The sequence below is a fragment of the Puntigrus tetrazona genome, unplaced genomic scaffold (genome assembly GCF_018831695.1).
Source record: "Puntigrus tetrazona isolate hp1 unplaced genomic scaffold, ASM1883169v1 S000000745, whole genome shotgun sequence".
NCBI lineage: Eukaryota > Metazoa > Chordata > Actinopteri > Cypriniformes > Cyprinidae > Puntigrus > Puntigrus tetrazona.
The window spans coordinates 101,918-119,167 of NW_025048354.1; the positions used below are offsets into that span (position 1 = coordinate 101,918).

Genomic DNA, 17,250 nt, shown 5'->3' on the forward strand with positions numbered 1-17,250 from the left:
ATTTTACCAAAACGGACGCCTTTCTCGAGACATTATTGTTAGACATAGTAAAGAACTCATTTTAGGGTTATGTGTTCATTTGAATAGTTCTGACTCTGCTGTATATTAAGTGATGACTCACAAATTTACATTTGACTGTTTTTAGATGAAGCTTAAATTTGGCACAAAAGAGAAGATCATGAAGGAGCTTTGCGGTCTGATGAAAGAGCTGAGGTTTCCTTTATCCTCTGGACAAACCAGCAAACAAAAGCCAGCGCTACTACACACTGGAATCCACTGGTCATTTATGCAGTGTGCTCCAGTGGAACTAACTCATCTGAGAGGAATATTTTGGCGCTTCTCTGGTGACAGGACAGAAAGGCCAAAAGCATTATGATATATTCCTCGTATAAATACGTGGCATGAGTAATGTGTCATATGCAGTGATGGCATTTGAGCATCAATCAGAAGGACGGTTACGGTTCCCACGCAGTCCATGCAATGCCAGGAGCATACATCAGGGACTGGAAAAACAACCTCCACAAGGAAAGGAGCCATGTATGAACTGTACGCTCTCTTTTCAGTCTGCCAGGAGGAATAGAACAAACACACTATCCTTATGGCAGCAGAGACAGAGAGCTTGAGCAAACCTCCTGCTCCAATGATCAGTTCACAGCGAGACAATACAGAAATCGTGAATTACACAACTGACAAAATGAATGTGTTAAAAGACAAAACTAGAGAACGCTTTATTCACAGGAAGCTTGTTTCCATACCTTCGCTGAGCAATTTATATATAAATAATTTCCTATGGTTTTAACCAACGACATTTTAAAAAGGGGCCTTACCATAATTTGCCATTGCTTATCGTCCTTTTTTATCACATTTTTAACCTTAATATTCATTAGATTCCACAAATGGCACACCATTTTGTATTGCATTATGTATTTTAACAGTGTTATTCAGCGAAACCGTAACTAAACGATATACTCATATATTGCCTTGTGGTTTTCTTTTGAAGAGATAACATATTTTCATGGACGTCATGGAAACTGGAAAAATTAAGCAATTTTATTTGCATTCCATACCAAAAAAATGGCCTATAATAACAGTCAGAAATGTAGTAGTTTAGGCTAATAATATATTAATACCAGAATTTGTTAGAGCAAACTTATATTTGAGTGAAAAATAAGAAAAGGAAGAAAGAGAAAAAAACTCCTCATTGGGTCTCTATTTGCTAATAATTATGTAATAACGTGTATGTCTGTAAAAGTCTATTTCCAAATAATCCTACCATCCTGTAAATTCTAGGGTCTGTTTTGATGGATATTTAATTTTGAATAGTTAAGTATATAAATATATTTGCATGTCTAGTTGAAAATGAAAGAAAAACAATGGAAACATGACAATAAGAACTAAATGAGATGAATCGATTGTTTAGTACTTTTACATTTTACAAATTATTATTGTACCCTAGGACGTTAACATTAAGAAGACTTCAGTTTTGAAACCTCAATGTCAACCATGACAAATTCATAAGTATAGAATTGTGCCATCAATTTAATTTAGAAACAAAAGATTGGACTTATGACCCCTTGTATTAATTAATTCATTTATTTAATCATTTATTTTTAAGCAGGAGTGTCCATTTACATGTTCATATACAGTATGTAATAAAATAAATTGTATTTTAATATTTCTAGTAAAAACATATTTTCACATATGGCCACAACACTAACTATAACACACTATGAACCAAATCTAAAAAATATAACAAACATTTTATACTTCTACACATCATAGTAATATTGAATTCAAATATGACTTTTATCTCTTTAGATCTCCAGAAAAAATCAAGGAGGAATTTCTGTCATTCACTGAAAAAGGTAAAAAAGGTTAAAAATGTTTTCACAATGAATTTGCCGACATGCCTTATGTCTCAGCAGCACAGTTTTTCTTTGAAAGACTGAGCTGAATTGAAATAAGTGAAAGAAAATTAGCGTTGAGTTCATCTAATCTATAAGGAAGAAAATTCAAATGCATTCAAGTGTTTGAGATGGCTGCCTGTAACAAAAAGATGGTTGTGATCACGAGCTTCAGTGTTTCTAGCTGTGATAGATAGTCTACTGTAATAGATAGACGTCCAAACTGCGTCAAAGAAAGAATCGTCTGCTGACTGATGTTTCGGAGACTAGCATTTTGTGTTAATGGAACTGTTTGGGCGTGTGTGCAAATACTGAACATCTTGACCAGCATCAAGATCTGTGATATTCACACAACATCTCTGCAGTATCACTGTAAACCCGGAGATTCCAAAACACGCAGCATCCATAAGATTGGACACTTGGATATGTGAGTTTCTCCAAAAACATATTTGCTCTTGTTCAACTTTCTGTGTAATCTAATGGCTCCAGGGACCGTTACTGTAGACCGGACATCCAAAGCACAAAAAGCGTCATAATCAATCGACAATTGATCATTTTGCCCATATTTTCTCAAACATGCTGTTCAGTGGGATTTGTCAATTGGTTCAATCAATTATTAATAAGCAAAAAAGAAAAGATGAATCTGACATTGGCCGTCTCTAGTCAAGAGAAGTCTTCATTCTCATTGTCATACAGTTTCCTGGTCTTCATTTTAATGATGCTGTCCCTCAACACAACTAAAGATTTTCCATTGATGGAGAATTCAGATCCTCAATTTGTGAAGATCACAGACACCGCATTCTGATATTGCTCAGATTGTGCATATAGAGACGAAGAAGCTCAGAAAATCCCTTCCTGGTGTTTAGTGATCACTGATACGAGACGTTGAGGATGACAAGAGTATTTTTGTGAGACGTGCCAAAGTCAGGACTCAACACAACTAGCGTGCAATGTTTAATTAACTTCATCTAACACAGCATTTCCCTGCTAGACATTTGTTTTTGACATTATTTTTGTACAAAAATAAATACACTTATCACTGTCTACAATATAAATCTGTATAGACATATCTACCTGCATGTTATTGTTCTTTATTTCTATTCGAATCTATTAGTACTTCTACTAATAGTAATTAAATTGTGCTTCAGATCCAGTGGACCTCCGTGGAATAGCAGATTTCGTGAAGCTTCACTGCAACTCAACAGTTCCTCTCTGAAACCAAGAGGTTGTGTTCTGAGAATCTGTGGCCTGGAGGAACCGTGTTTGAAAGGGGATGAAGAAGAGCTTGAAGCCTGGAAAGATTATTACCTGCCAGAAAGGATGGAAATGGAGGTGATCGGGGTGTCATCGATGACTTCCCGTGTGACGCCTTCCGGTCTGCAGTTGGTGCTTTGTTGGGTGAAGATGGAAGGGTCTGTTGCCTGTGAAGATGAGCTGCATCCAGTAGCTTGTGAACTTGAGGGACCTGTTCCAGCGTGAGATGGCTTTCCTGGAATAGAGACCTCAAGCTTGAGAGTGTTTCGAAGAAGAGCCGGTGAGGTCACAAACATGCAATCATGTACATTATTCTTCCTTTCACTGAACAATTTTATATTGAGTGGTTTACAGTTGAGACGCACTGTTTGCTGTAGAGCTTTTCCTGTTTCATTCTATGCACAACCAGTTGTTTATATTTACTTAATCAGGTAAATGACTGATCAGTCACAAACAGATAAAAATAATAAGTGCAGTGACAATCAGCAGCACTGTATTAGATCGCCAAGAAAATTAAACCAATAACACTAAACTTTCCGAAAAACTGATTCCAGACAGCTTTTGATGATTTAATATAGTGACTAAAGATTCAATGTTCATGCTTATTCTTTTGTTTGTTGCAACAGACTAGGAAGACTATCTCAAAATGATGGAAAGCGATGATGTCAAAGAAATGAAGAGATTGCACATGGATTACAGAGAATCTCTGAGCTCGGACTTGATGAAGACTATGAAAGAAATCACACTGAGCCGTAGCAATGCATAGATTTCTCTTTACGGTGTTTACTGGACGACATTTAAACGTGTATAATGAAAATAATAATAAAATGATGAGTTCAACCACCCTCCTCCTTTTTTGGCAACAGGTTTTAAACAAAAACAAGTGGTTTGGAAGAGAGTCGCTTTAGCACAAAACAAAGATTTCAAGAAAAATTCATCAATCATGCAGTAGCAAGGCAGAAAACAGAGAGTGGAGGAAGACCTGCATGATTTTAAAGGCTGCGATTAGCAACACACAATAAATGCTTTTTATTTGCAATTATTTGTTTATTTGTTTGACTAATTCATAGTTAACCTTTTTATTAGGTACAAAAACAATAACACAATAAAAAGGTGTGTAAAACGTCGCTTTAAAATGAAAACTTCGTTGGTTTAAACGGGATTTAAGCACTTCACGTATACTTCCGCCCACATTTCAGTTAATAAGAGGGTCTGCAAATACTTCGGCTGGGCGAACACATCTCATCCGAAAGAATGCAGATCATAGTTTTTTTCACGCATCTAGTCAAAACAAGTCACCTTTATTTAAGATGTGATTTCAGTTAACCCATCCAAGTGCACACACACACACACACACACACACACGACACACGCACACACGTACACACACACACACAAGACAGTAATGTCTTCATTGTCCAACTCAGTTTGAGTTTAAACATATATTTAAAACTAAATGCAAATAGGCAAATTTTCATTTGAAATGCACATATTTGCATACAGTATTTTACACCAACAAAACAATGCGACTTAGTAGCGCAATAGAAAAACAAGTAACTTGAACATCAAAAATAGTTATAATTTATAAACAAAAATGATATTGACTACTATATGATGAAGAACAGCAGCAGCACACTTGAGCCTTTGAACCTGACGAGAACAATACAGACAGCTCTTATGAGATAAATACAGACATTATTGCATTAGCAGTTAGCAGCATTATTAGGTCAAAATAATAACACAAGCTTTATATTAAAAACTACTGTAAACGTTCTGCATGAATCTTACTTTCCGCCTGTCTATATTTCTATATTTATATTTTATAACGCTGCGCGTAAAACCAAAACCGAAAGTAAAATTCCCAACAGAAGAGCTTCCAGAATCATTACTGCCCTCTTCTGGTTATTCCTGCAAAATCCAAAAATGTATCCAAAATCTCATTTTCATCTGGTTATCCATAGTATTATCATTAAAGCATTCCTGAGCTTTTTACACTTATTTGTAGTCTATTAATTTGGCATGTTGTTTTCTCCGGGGAGACTGTTGTAGTGTTGTTTACTTCTGTAAAAATGCTTTGTAGTGCAGTAGTAGTAGTAGTCGTTCAGTAAATTAAAATCTGGTTCGTTCCAGGAAATCGGCGCTCTTTGAGTCCCTATATAATAAATTGCATAACCTTATTGCAACAGCAAATAAATTTGCAGTTTAAAGACAGAACAATACTATATGCGCTTTAATCAATATTACATAAAGAAATCTATGAAATATCATTTTTAAATTGTAATTAATTTAAATAGTATTTATGCTTTTAAGGGTAAGCTAGACTTTTAAAATAGCAAAATCAAAAAAAAGAAAAATCATATAAAAATCTTTTGGCTTTTTTTTTTTGCATAAGTATACATTTGCATTTAATTCGATTATATATTATTATTATTATTATTATTATTATTATTATTATTATTATTTATTTTATTTTATTTTATTTTATTTTTTAAACTTATATTTATCCAACTTTTCCAACTGTTAAAGGCACAGATTTACTGGCTTTATTATAAATTATATAGTTCTATAACAGCGTTAAAGTTTTACATACCCCTTTGCAAAATCTACACAATGTTAGTTATTTTACCAAAATAAGAGAGATCACAAAAATGCCTTTTATTTTTTTTTTACTGTCCCAAATGAGATACTTAGCATGAAAGATGTTCTCATGTGGGCTTTCCTTTTATTTATGCCAAGTGATTTACATTCGGCAGATGTACTTATGTGTATTTTATTCTGTTTATTTCAGCACTTTTAACAGCTGTAAAGACATCCAGTCAGATTAAATCAATGTTGTACCAACCTTTGCATTAAAACTTTTAAGATTTCAGATAAAGATTTGAACAGTTCCCTGTCTCTTGTCACTTCTTATCAGTGGATGAATATTCACATACGCTACAGTCCATAACAAATAAAGAAAAAAGTAAGGAAAATCCGAATCTCTGTCTCATACTCCAGCACTGAAGGTGGTGTAAATGCACCTTTAATGTTAGTTCCCAGCCACCATGAAGAGCAAGAAGAAGAAAAAAGAGAACGCAAACTTTTCTTCCATGTTTGTGTTCAGACGGTGAACCATGGCATGTTTTATAGGGAAGCTTATAACCACTGTGGCATGGTGTGTGATTGGTTGTATAATTTATATTCTGACACGTGGAGATATGTTTCAACGGAAGGTAAGAACTACAGCAACTCAATCTTCATACAGAGCAACAACAAAGAAGTTTTGAATAGCTGCAAATAATTAAAGAATCAGCTTTGTCTATATGCACAGAGAAAAATAAATCTTTGTAATTAACAAACATGAACAATTTTAACAAAAATCAGTTTGATGCTTCAGTATTTTAATATCCATTTGTCGTGAAACATATCTGAGTAGTCTTGACTCACAAGCATCACAACAAAAGAGGAAGCTCAAGGTTGATCTAAATGTGCACAAATGTAAAGGGCCCTGTTCCAATATCTACCTGGGGCCCCAAATCTACTAAATCCTTTAGAGCTGTGCTTTTGGTTCTGCATGATCCTCTTCACTAATCTCCTCGGTGTCTCAATCTGACTCAAATAGATGAAATTACATCTAAGACATTCCAGGTGGGACCTTCATAAAATGATAAAACTGTGTCCCATGGACTATTGAACAGTGCCTTTACTACTTCTCAAATATCTGCAGTTCAAATGATTTAATAAAGCTCAGTCTAATTTAATTTCTCTTGATTTGTCAGATGTCCGTGGAGCTGAATCCGGGTCTGACTCCTCCATCCGCTCTTCCTCAAGGAGTGGCTCTGGTTCACGTGCAAGGTCTGGGAAACGGTGACTCACTTCACTTCCTTCTGTGTAACTATGGAGCTCCGACTCTGCTGATGGTCAACACTTACAGCACTCCGGTCTACAGTGCAGGTGGACTGGCCTGGGCGCTTATCAACCACAGATCACCCAGCAGCCTGAGGGTGGTTCCTCAGACCAGTGTGCGGTACAGCAGGGCAATAGCGTTCACCAAAGTAAATGGATACATATGCAATTGTACTATTAAAGAACTATTAATATTATAACTCATACATTGTGTGCTTACCATTGTGTCTTTGGGATGCATGGATATATTGATAAATAGATGGATGGGCCGATTGGTTGATTGATTAGATGTAGATGGATGGATTATGACAAATGGATAAGTTAATGGATAGCATTAAAGCATACAAGAGCATAAATAAATAGGGAAATGAAAACATGAAGACTGATGTGTTTTTCAGGTGTGGGAGTACAATGACGCGTCAGTAACGTTGCTGACCCACAGAAGACGGCAAAGTCCAGCTTTTATCCTCCATACGAGCTGCAGAATTTCACCTGGTCCCAACCGGAGATCACTGTTAACCAGTCGGAGCACATAGTAACACTGTGTGGTAGAGATACGACGGAGAGTTTCCTCAACGGCTCCCTCTGTCTGCAGGTGAGCAGAACTACAGTAACAACAGAAGGTTGCGTGTAGATGTACGGTAACTTTTGCACGATGATTGCTTTTCTATCTCCAGTTGTCACTGTTTGATTCAGTGGGTCGTGATGAAGTCATGCGAATCTCCGTCCATAACGCAAACTCCTCTCAGCTGCGCTGTGTGGCTGGACGGGCGTGGCGCGCGAGGAACCAGCTCAGATTCGCTCTAGAGTTCCAGTCTGTTGGAGATTCTGGATTCGGGAAAGAGTCTATTCCCAGAGCTTTATAGACGATGAGTACTAACCCTTTTTTTCCAGGTAAACACTTCCGGCAAACCTGGACACTCTCTCATATTTTTGGCTCTAAGGCTCTAAATGATCAACAGGATCAAAACTTTCCTGTTAAACCTGTCACACAATTTATTCAACATCAGATTGATAGTTTAGGTTTTTTTTCATAAGTAAAAGGCCTTTTAGAATAACTGTCCAAATATCCGTTAGATGCTGCTTCATATGTCTTTCTGGTGTCAAATCTGGACTGATCTTGATCAAATGTACTGACTGAAGCAGCTGAGCATTACTTGATTCCCTATCAATCATTTTTCTAGAAGAATCAGCGCCTCAGCGTGATCATCACAATTTTTGAGGAGCATTTGCTTTCCAGATGCTTTACATTCACTATTCCTCAGTGGATCAATAATCTTCAATAGCCTCCAAAACATCTCACATCTTCTGAGGAGACTTTATTTCCACAGCTCTCTCAATTACAATGGATTGCATTGCATTATATGTTTATATATTTCAATCTCATCTTATAGAGACACATTATTGGAGATATACTGACTTCTAATATTTAGATAATTTTCTAAGGTCTCACTGATCTTCATTACAGGCATGAGAATTCATTCATTTTGCAAATTGCATATTTTTGCTGTCTTTGAAAAAGTTTAGCTTGCGTGTTCTCAACTTGAAATAGTTTATTAGCCATAATATCCAGGTTTTTTTCTAGTGAGCCTTTGTGCTGTCTCTTCTCTCAGATGTCTCACGGGTGTGTCGTCTCCGTGAAGTGACAGTGTGTGGGGTTATAATCAGTGAAACCTGTGGCGATCGTGAAGGCAAAGCCGACGCCTGAAGACGCTGCGCTCTGTAAACACTCAGAGCTGGTGCTCAGTGGACCAGATCCCTCCGTCCGCCTCGCGTTCAGGCGTACTTCACAAAGGATCCTCAGACATATGGGCTGAACATCAGCTTCGGTGCTGCTGGAGACGCGACTTTTTACAAAGCCACCAAATACATCAGCTGGTGAGTCAAACAAAATGCTCTGCTGCATTTTGAATCATTTTGCAGAGGTCTGATTGTAGATGACCAGCTCGAAGAGCGTTGCAGTAGTCCAGCCTAGTAACGACAAGAGTCTGATCTTCTTGATTTTGAGCTGTGATGAAGAAGAGAAGTTGCATTGGGAATGGTTTGTAGCAGATGTGAGGGTATTGGATCTGTTAGAGTTATGTATTGACATTATGCAACTTTGACCCTTCAGTTTCAGCTTCCATCTGGTATAACACGTCTTGTTCTAGGTCATGACATGACATGGCCTCTATATAGTATCCTAGACTGGTATGGGCGCCAGGGGAATCTGAGGGAATGAAGATTCTGACGCACAAAAAGATGTGACTAGTCATAACTTATGTGACGAACATGTCTGAAGTCTTTGTTTTGCCAGTTGCTTTTACTTATCTTGCTCTGTCCTTTCCTCTATAAATAAAGTGACTTGCTATCTGAGCTTCGGAGGCAAAAGCAGGGAAACGAAGGCAAAAAGCAGGCAGGGAGGCAAAGGCCTGCCCGGCCCCCGGTCTCGGGCGGACTGGGATCCGTCCGGAGGCAAAAGGGAGGTAAAGGAGAAACCTGCTATTCCCCCGCTTGCAACCGACAGCGCAATCCTTGCAAGCTAAAAATCCAAAACTTGTCTTGTGTTTTATTTCGCTTTGAGTTGATCCTTCCTGGTAAAGAGCCGTTTGAGTGAAATAGTCTCAGCAGGATCTATGAGAGGGCCGGTGGTGGGGTGGAGGGATAGGATAAGTCCTCAGCTGGTCCTAAGCAACTAGCTCCTGCTCAGGACCAGCACAAATCAGCTTAAACCAGCAGCCGTGCTTCAAAACATACCTAACCATCATTCACTGGATTGTCACATTTAGGGCAGAGCGTATCTGTTTGCATTCCAATTTTCCAATTTTCTTCCAATTTTTAAAGCAGTTAATGAAAGCACGCAACGTGTATTTGCATTTGCACAACCTGTTTCAGCACACCTGCCTTTGTATTTTCAAGCAGTCTTAAGGAACTCGATTAGGTGCTTCAGTTGTGTTTGATTAGGGATGTAGCTAAACTCTGCAGCACAGTACGTGGGTCCCAAGGAACAGGTTCTAATGGAGCCTTTCATAATATTATATTACCTTTGCACAATCAAAGATTATTATCATAGCTTATCTAGTTCTGTCCAGTCTATCATGTATTGTTGCCTCATTAAAAATGGTGCCATACAGTACAGTAACATGTGAGCAGGAGATATCAGTTTACATGCCCAAACACAAATTTTGCAAGTAATTATAGTAATCTAGTGAGATTTTTTTGAGATCTGATCATCATCAGTCTATCTGGAGTGACGTGAAGAAACAGAACAAACTGAGACAGACTAAATCCAGCAGAACTGTGGAGAACAACGTCTTCTCTTCAAGAAACCTTCCTGCAAAGCTGTCTGAAAACTATGCACAAGTTTTGCTTTTAAACACAAAATGTTCACAGTAGATGTGAGATCAGATCTCTGTGAGGAGCACTGCTAGTGCAGACCAATAAAAGTGTTTTTGAGATGTATTTAGTAGGATTGTGATTCACACAGTTTCAGATTATCAGTTTATCAGTTCCATTCACAGATGTATAGAAATTTTTTAATTGAGGGGAAACGGCCCTGGTACTGGCCTTGAGTTTTTAGCGTACCAGATCAAAACATTGTCTGAACATCAAACTCTTCTTTTCTCCACAGGACTGTTTTAATGGGCTTGGGCAACCCCTCTGGGCAATTCATCTCTACACACTACGATTGCCTTCATACCCGCTGGGATTGTTATACTGGTGATCTTTTTCGTGGTTCAGGAGTGTGTTTGTAACAAGAGGACATCGGGCTACCTGCGAATCAACTAAGACATTTATGGTCCAATCCGCCCTCATGCACTCATACACCAATCAGTGATGAGGACCATTAAAAGCACTACTGATGACTGGATGAGGGAGATGGAATTTACAATTGACACATTCCTCTCTGGATGGGACTCTTTTTGATATAAATGTGATTATTTTTGTCTACACCTCTAATCATTGGGCAGTTCTGTTATAGATTAAATTTACAAGTGCAAATAATTTGTCTATTTTTAATGCACGTGTCATTTGTCTCATAATCCAGCTGGTAAAACCAATTAAATTTGCCAGAATGATAAACAACTGCACACATTTTAAAGACTTTTTAAAACATTTTCTACTGTAATCCTGAGATGTGTCTCATATATTTTTAGATGTTTGAATTCAGAAAGACATGGATCCTGAATAATGCATTCCACAGAGCCCCTAAGTTGACATGTTTACTCTAAAAGGTTCAGGGCACCAACTGCTGTCGCACCTTGTTTGACAAAGTGTCACGCCTGCACTGAGCATTAATACATCGCATAGCCAAGCTGTCATGTCTTCCAGTCTGATTCAGTTGTTTTTGCTTTGTCTGTCAAACTGTTTGCCATGTGCTCGTGTTTCCGCCCCATTGTCATCTGATTAACCCCTTTAGGCTGCGTTGCTCTCACTCGTGGCTCATTGCACCTTAATTGCCCTCTACTCTAAGTTCTCTCTGCTTGCAGTCTTGTACGTCTGGACCGTTGTAGTGTGAAGACAGCTGCTCTGGCAGCTCTTGTCTTGTCTTGTCTTGTCTTGTCTTGTCTTGTCTTGTCTTGTCTTGTCTTGTCTTGTCTTGTCTTAATCTTGTCTTGTCTTGTCTTGGTCTTGTCTTGTCTTGTCTTGTCTTGTCTTGGCTCCAAGATTAGCTATTATTTTTAGTGTTACTCCGTGCTACCGCCTGCCTTGTGTTTTCCCAGATCTCTGCCTCCCTGTTCCAGTCCTGGTTCCTCTGGTGCTGTGTTTGGCAGCTCATCCTCACCTGCCCCCTTTTTTGGATCTTAAGCTGGGACTGAATCAGCAGGACTGTGGTAGAGACTTTTTGAGAGGGATTCTCCATGCCAGACGCTCTCTGCCTAGTGGAGTGACTGGGGACTTGTTTTTGACCTTTGTTTTTTATTATCTGATGTTAGAGTCTTCTGTTCCTCTGCCTCAGTCAAGTTCTGTTTGAAGACGAGTAAATAAAATTAAGTTCAACACCTGCAACTGAATCCGAGTCTGCTCCTGACAGTAGCTTGCTGTTGTATGTTATAGTCAGAGGTTGTTTGTCAGTGTTTCAGAAATCAGCATGTCTGTAATTGGCTACACAGCTAAAAAAAAAAAAAAGAATACGCTTTAGTTTTATTCTTTACAAAAACGGTATTCAGATTTGGGAACATGCCTATAATTCCTATAAATGTTTTAACATTTTTTTAACATAACTGGTAGAACAGGGAGGGTTTATATAATATATATATAATTTAATGACCCCTTTAAGCTATGGATTTATACTAGAGCTACTTTGCGTGTCAGTCAAACATTGAACATTTAAAACTGCTCTTGTACGTCATATATAAGCATTAATATGCAGATGGAAATATTCTGCATTATCAGGAAACCTATTGTGAATTTGGAACAAAACAGATAATTTTTTATAATTCTATTATAGTAACTTGTTTCATTCATTTGCTGGTGTTTTACTTTATATTCATTTAAGCATCTCATACCATTAAGCAGTTATATTAATTCAAACTATGTATTTAATTGATTAGGATATTTGGTTTATATTCTAAGTAATGATCAGAGGATGTCTCCCATATCACAGGTTGTTGTGAAGCTGTATCTTTCCATTGCTGTTGTTTGTATAACACATAAATGTTGGATTTGGGTTCATCGGTTGAAGTCTGAGCACTGAAAGTGATTATTTAATAAAATTGCTTTTTTTATCATCACTTGGTCTCCTGCCTCTGCTCTTCTCCTGTTCATACGTAGGTATTAATATAACATTTTTGTATGTTTTTATTGATGCTGAAATGTTCATATGCATCTAAAAACTACAAATTGCTAAATGAAATATGAGATAGCAAGGATTTTAGAAAAAAAAAACAATAAATCCATCCAGCAAAACAGAACACAAAGCCGATAATGGCTTGGTTAAAAATGCATGAGATATTCTGTGAGCAGTTGTAATGGCTGAAACTCAGCTGGCCTGATTCTTCGATTGGAAAGAACTGCAGTTATTCTAGAGTGAACATGTTCAATCTCAAAGTTTATTGATTGGTGTGTGAATATCATGAACGTGTGTGTGGTTTCTGTTGAGAACAAATACAGATGGTAAATACATGTGATTATATATATGAGATGACAAAGATACAGATATGAACAACATACTCTATAAGAACTCTATATAAAAACTATAATTGTGATACTGAACTAAACTAAACAAGAGCTTCTTGTCAGCATATGAGCACAGCTTTATTAAACAGACCGAGCTGCTGCTGCTGTTTTGCGGTGTCAAATTACACTCTCGGGTGCTCCATGTAATGCCCATCAGGGACTGAATCAATATTTACATCAGTACCCAACAAACGATACTTTATACAAGTAAATTATACTCTTTGATTGCAAACAATCGAATGATGTGTCAAATGCCTAAGAATTATCGCTATTGCATTTATAATGACGCAATCGTAATAACACAATGTGAGGTAGAATAAACTGAATACGTTATAACACACTCTAAAACACATCTACAATGATAACAAATATTGTTACTTACGGAATTATCAACGCAAAACAATACCACACAATAGAAAACAGACTTTAAAGAAATAAACAAAGACTGAAACTGCTCAGAGATTATTCATATCTGGACACAAACAGACCAGCAGCCACCAAATCCTTCCAGTGGAAAATAGAATTGTAAAATGAATTCTTTAAACTAAAGCAATGCTTTTAAAGAACTGTCTACTACAAGGCAATCAAACAAACCCGTTCTTTCCTGGCGCTGGAGTGTCATGAACACATAAATCATGCTCAGCATTAAAAACAGCATGAAAATCTGAGAAACTGAAAAAGGTCAGCCGCACTCACCTCCATCTCTAGTCTGATGGTGAGTGGATTTGAATATTAGTAACTACTGCTAACTAACAAGAAACTCTGATTGAATTAGTTAGTAATAGTCGAATGTAGTAGTTCACTATCAGCTAATCAGTAACTATGATTTTTTTCCATACCTCCCTAAAAGCTACTAAGAATTACAGTATACATGTTTATAATTAATATAGAATTATATGAAGCCCAGAGTACCAAAAGATAATAAGATAATATTTTATATTTATATTTATTTATTTTATATATTCTATTTTATAATTTTAGATATCACTATAATGGAAAAACAATTAGAATTTTCTCACTTAAGAAATCTAAATTGCATTCTCATATGTAAATGAGAAAAATTGGGGACATAGCCCCGCCCACAGCAGCCTTACGGCAATCAAGGTAGTTCAGAGAAGGAAGGGATGTTTTCACGTAATGTATGGACAGAGAAGTGTTTCATCTCATTTTGTGATTTTTAGAATGGATACGAGAAAAGGAACAGTAAGAATTAACTTAAATGCTGTTATTAGAGGAAGTGGTTTTTATTGTATTTCCATAAAGTAGAGGGAGCTGAGAAACTGCATCTGAAATCCGTGCAAAAACAACCTTTCTGCAGTACTTCTGTCATTCCAACGTGCCTCAAAACAACAACAATTGTCCCGGTGCCTAAGAAGTCTGTGGTTTCGTGCCTCAATAACTCATCAATCCCGCGTGACCTACACCAATTGTGATGAAATGCTTCGAGAGGCTTGTCATGAGACACATCAAGTCTCAACTACCACCTTCACTTGACCGACATAGTTTGCGATCGCCCAAACCGCTCTTATGGACGATGCTATCACTACTAACAACCTCCATCTCGCCTCTCACATCTGGACTCAGGAAACTACGTCCGAATGCTGTTCATTGACTTCAGCTCAGCATTTAACACCATCATCCTCAGCAACTTATAGAGAAGCTAAGCCTGCTGGGCCTGAACACTCTCTCTCTGCAACTGGATCCTGACTTTCTGACAGGCAGACCTCAGTCAGTCTGGATCGGGAACAGCATCTCCAGCACCACCACACTGAACACTGGAGCTCCTCAGGGCTGTGTGCTCAGTTCATCTGCTGTTCACTTTGCTGACTCATGACTGTGCAGCGATGCACAGCTACAATCATATAATCAAGTTTGCTGATGACACCACCGTTGTAGGTCTCATCAGCAAGAACGATGAGTCAGCATACAGAGATGATGTGCAGCAGCTCACAACTGGGTGTGTAGAGCCTTGGTGTATTTCTGAACATCAACAAGACAAAGGAGATGATTGTTGACTTCAAAAGCGAGCAAAGAGCGGCCATTCTCTGCTGTCCATCGACGGGTCTGGCGGATAACTTCACCTGGTCACTCCAACACCAGCTCCATCTCCAAGAAAGCCCAGCAGCGTCTCTACTTCTTGAGGAGGCTGAGGGAAAGCTCATCTCCTCCACCCATCCTGACTATGTTCTATAGGGGACCATTGAGAGGTCCTGTCCAGCTGCATACACTGCCTGGTTGGGTATCGGATAGCAAAGACCTTCCAAAGGATAGTGAGGACAGCTGAAAAGATCATTGGCGTCTCTCTGCCCTCTATCACGGACATCTTCACCACACGCTGCATCCGCAAAGCCCCACAATATAGTACAGGACCCCACACATCCTCACACACAGCGCCATGAAGCTGTTCTCAGCAGACAAGAACAACTCTCAACTCCTGGCTGATGTTATGAGTTCAATTCACCAGCTCTTTGAACGTCTTCCATGCCTTTCATCTTCCTCTGTATCTCCTCCTAGTGGTGTCAGGCCTTCTCCTGTAGCAGAGCTCCGATTACCCCCCTCCCAAGCCCTTCTCTGAGATCCTAGTTCCTGCCAGGGTTTTCTCACCCACTGCTTCCTCACCTCCGCCCAACCTCAAGCTTTCCCACAGATTGCCTACATTATCACCCTGCTTTCAGACAAGGCACTCTCCTGGGCCTCCGCAGTATGGCTATCTCAGGATCTCTGTTGTGAGTCCTGCACCGCATTTGTAGAGAGGAGTTCAATCGAGTGTTTGATAATCCAATCAGTGGGCAGGGGGGTTTCCAAACAGCTGCTCACTCTCCATAAGGGTTCCCGTAGCACAGCAGATTTTGCCATTGAGTTTCGGACCATAGCAGCCAGTAGCAGATGGAATGATGAGACACTGAGGGTCTGCTTTCAGGGAGGGTTGTCCGAACCTCTTTAAGATGAATTAGCGACCCGAGAGCCAGCTGATGATCTAGAGTCCTCATAGCAATGGCCCATCCGCCTGGACAATTGCCTGCGAAGCTTAGAGGAGTGGAGCTCGCCCGCAAGGAGTCCCTGTCCCAAGTACCTCTGGGCAGGCCTGTTACCTTTTCTTCATCCAGAACTTCCCAGAATATCTCAAAGCAGTGTTCAGCAAGTCCCGGGCTACCTCCTTACCACCTCACCACACTTACGACTGTGCCATTGATCTACTCCCTGGTTCCTGTCCTCCCAGGGGTCGGATCTTCTCCTTGTCTTCCCCCGAGCGCTCAGCTATGGATAACTACATTAAGGAGTCTTTGCAGCTGGCATCATCGGCACTTCCACTTCCCCGGCTGGGGCGGGCTTCTTCTTTGTAGAAAAGAAAGACGGGGGTCTTAGGCCTTGCATCGATTACCGGGGCCTCAACAAGATCACGGTTCTGAATCAATACCCCCTTCCCCTAATGGCCACTGCCTTGGAGCTCCTTCAGGGGCTTCTATTTTTTACTAAACTGGACCTCCGCAATGCTTACCATTTCATGTGCGGATCTGGCAAGGGGACGAATGTAACCTTCAACACCCCACGGGCCACTATGAATATCTGGTAATGCCGCTTAGGCTCACCAACGCCCTGCAATTTTCCCAAGCACTAATTAATGATGTTCTTCGGGATCTACTCAATCAATTTGTTTTCGTATACCTAGATGATATTCTCATTTTTCTCAAGGTCTTTGGAGGAGCGCAAGAGCATGTTGGCAGGGTATTTCAGAGGCTTCTTGACAATCATCTCTACATTAAACCCGAAAAATGTGAATTTCATGTTACACAGACTCAATTTCTTGGGTTCATCTATAGGAATCTATCATTCTATAGGAAGTTCATTAAGAATTTCAGCACTGTGGTGGCCCCCTTGTGGCGCTTTCCAAAGGAAAAAGGACCAAGATTCACTGGGGTCCAGAGGCAGCGAGGGCATTCGAGAAACTCAAGTGCTGCTTCATGTCTGCTCCCATTCTTTTGGTCCCTGACCCCGAAAGACCTTTTGTGGTGGAGGTGGACGCCTCAGAGGTGGGGGTAGGGGCCAT

The 17,250-nt window shown here is 39.2% G+C and overlaps 1 pseudogene; it reads left to right on the plus strand.

Annotated features, from left to right (window-relative positions):
• Positions 1-6,225: 6,225 nt before the first annotated feature.
• LOC122335126 lies at positions 6,226-7,923 on the plus strand (annotated as a pseudogene).
• Positions 7,924-17,250: the final 9,327 nt, after the last annotated feature.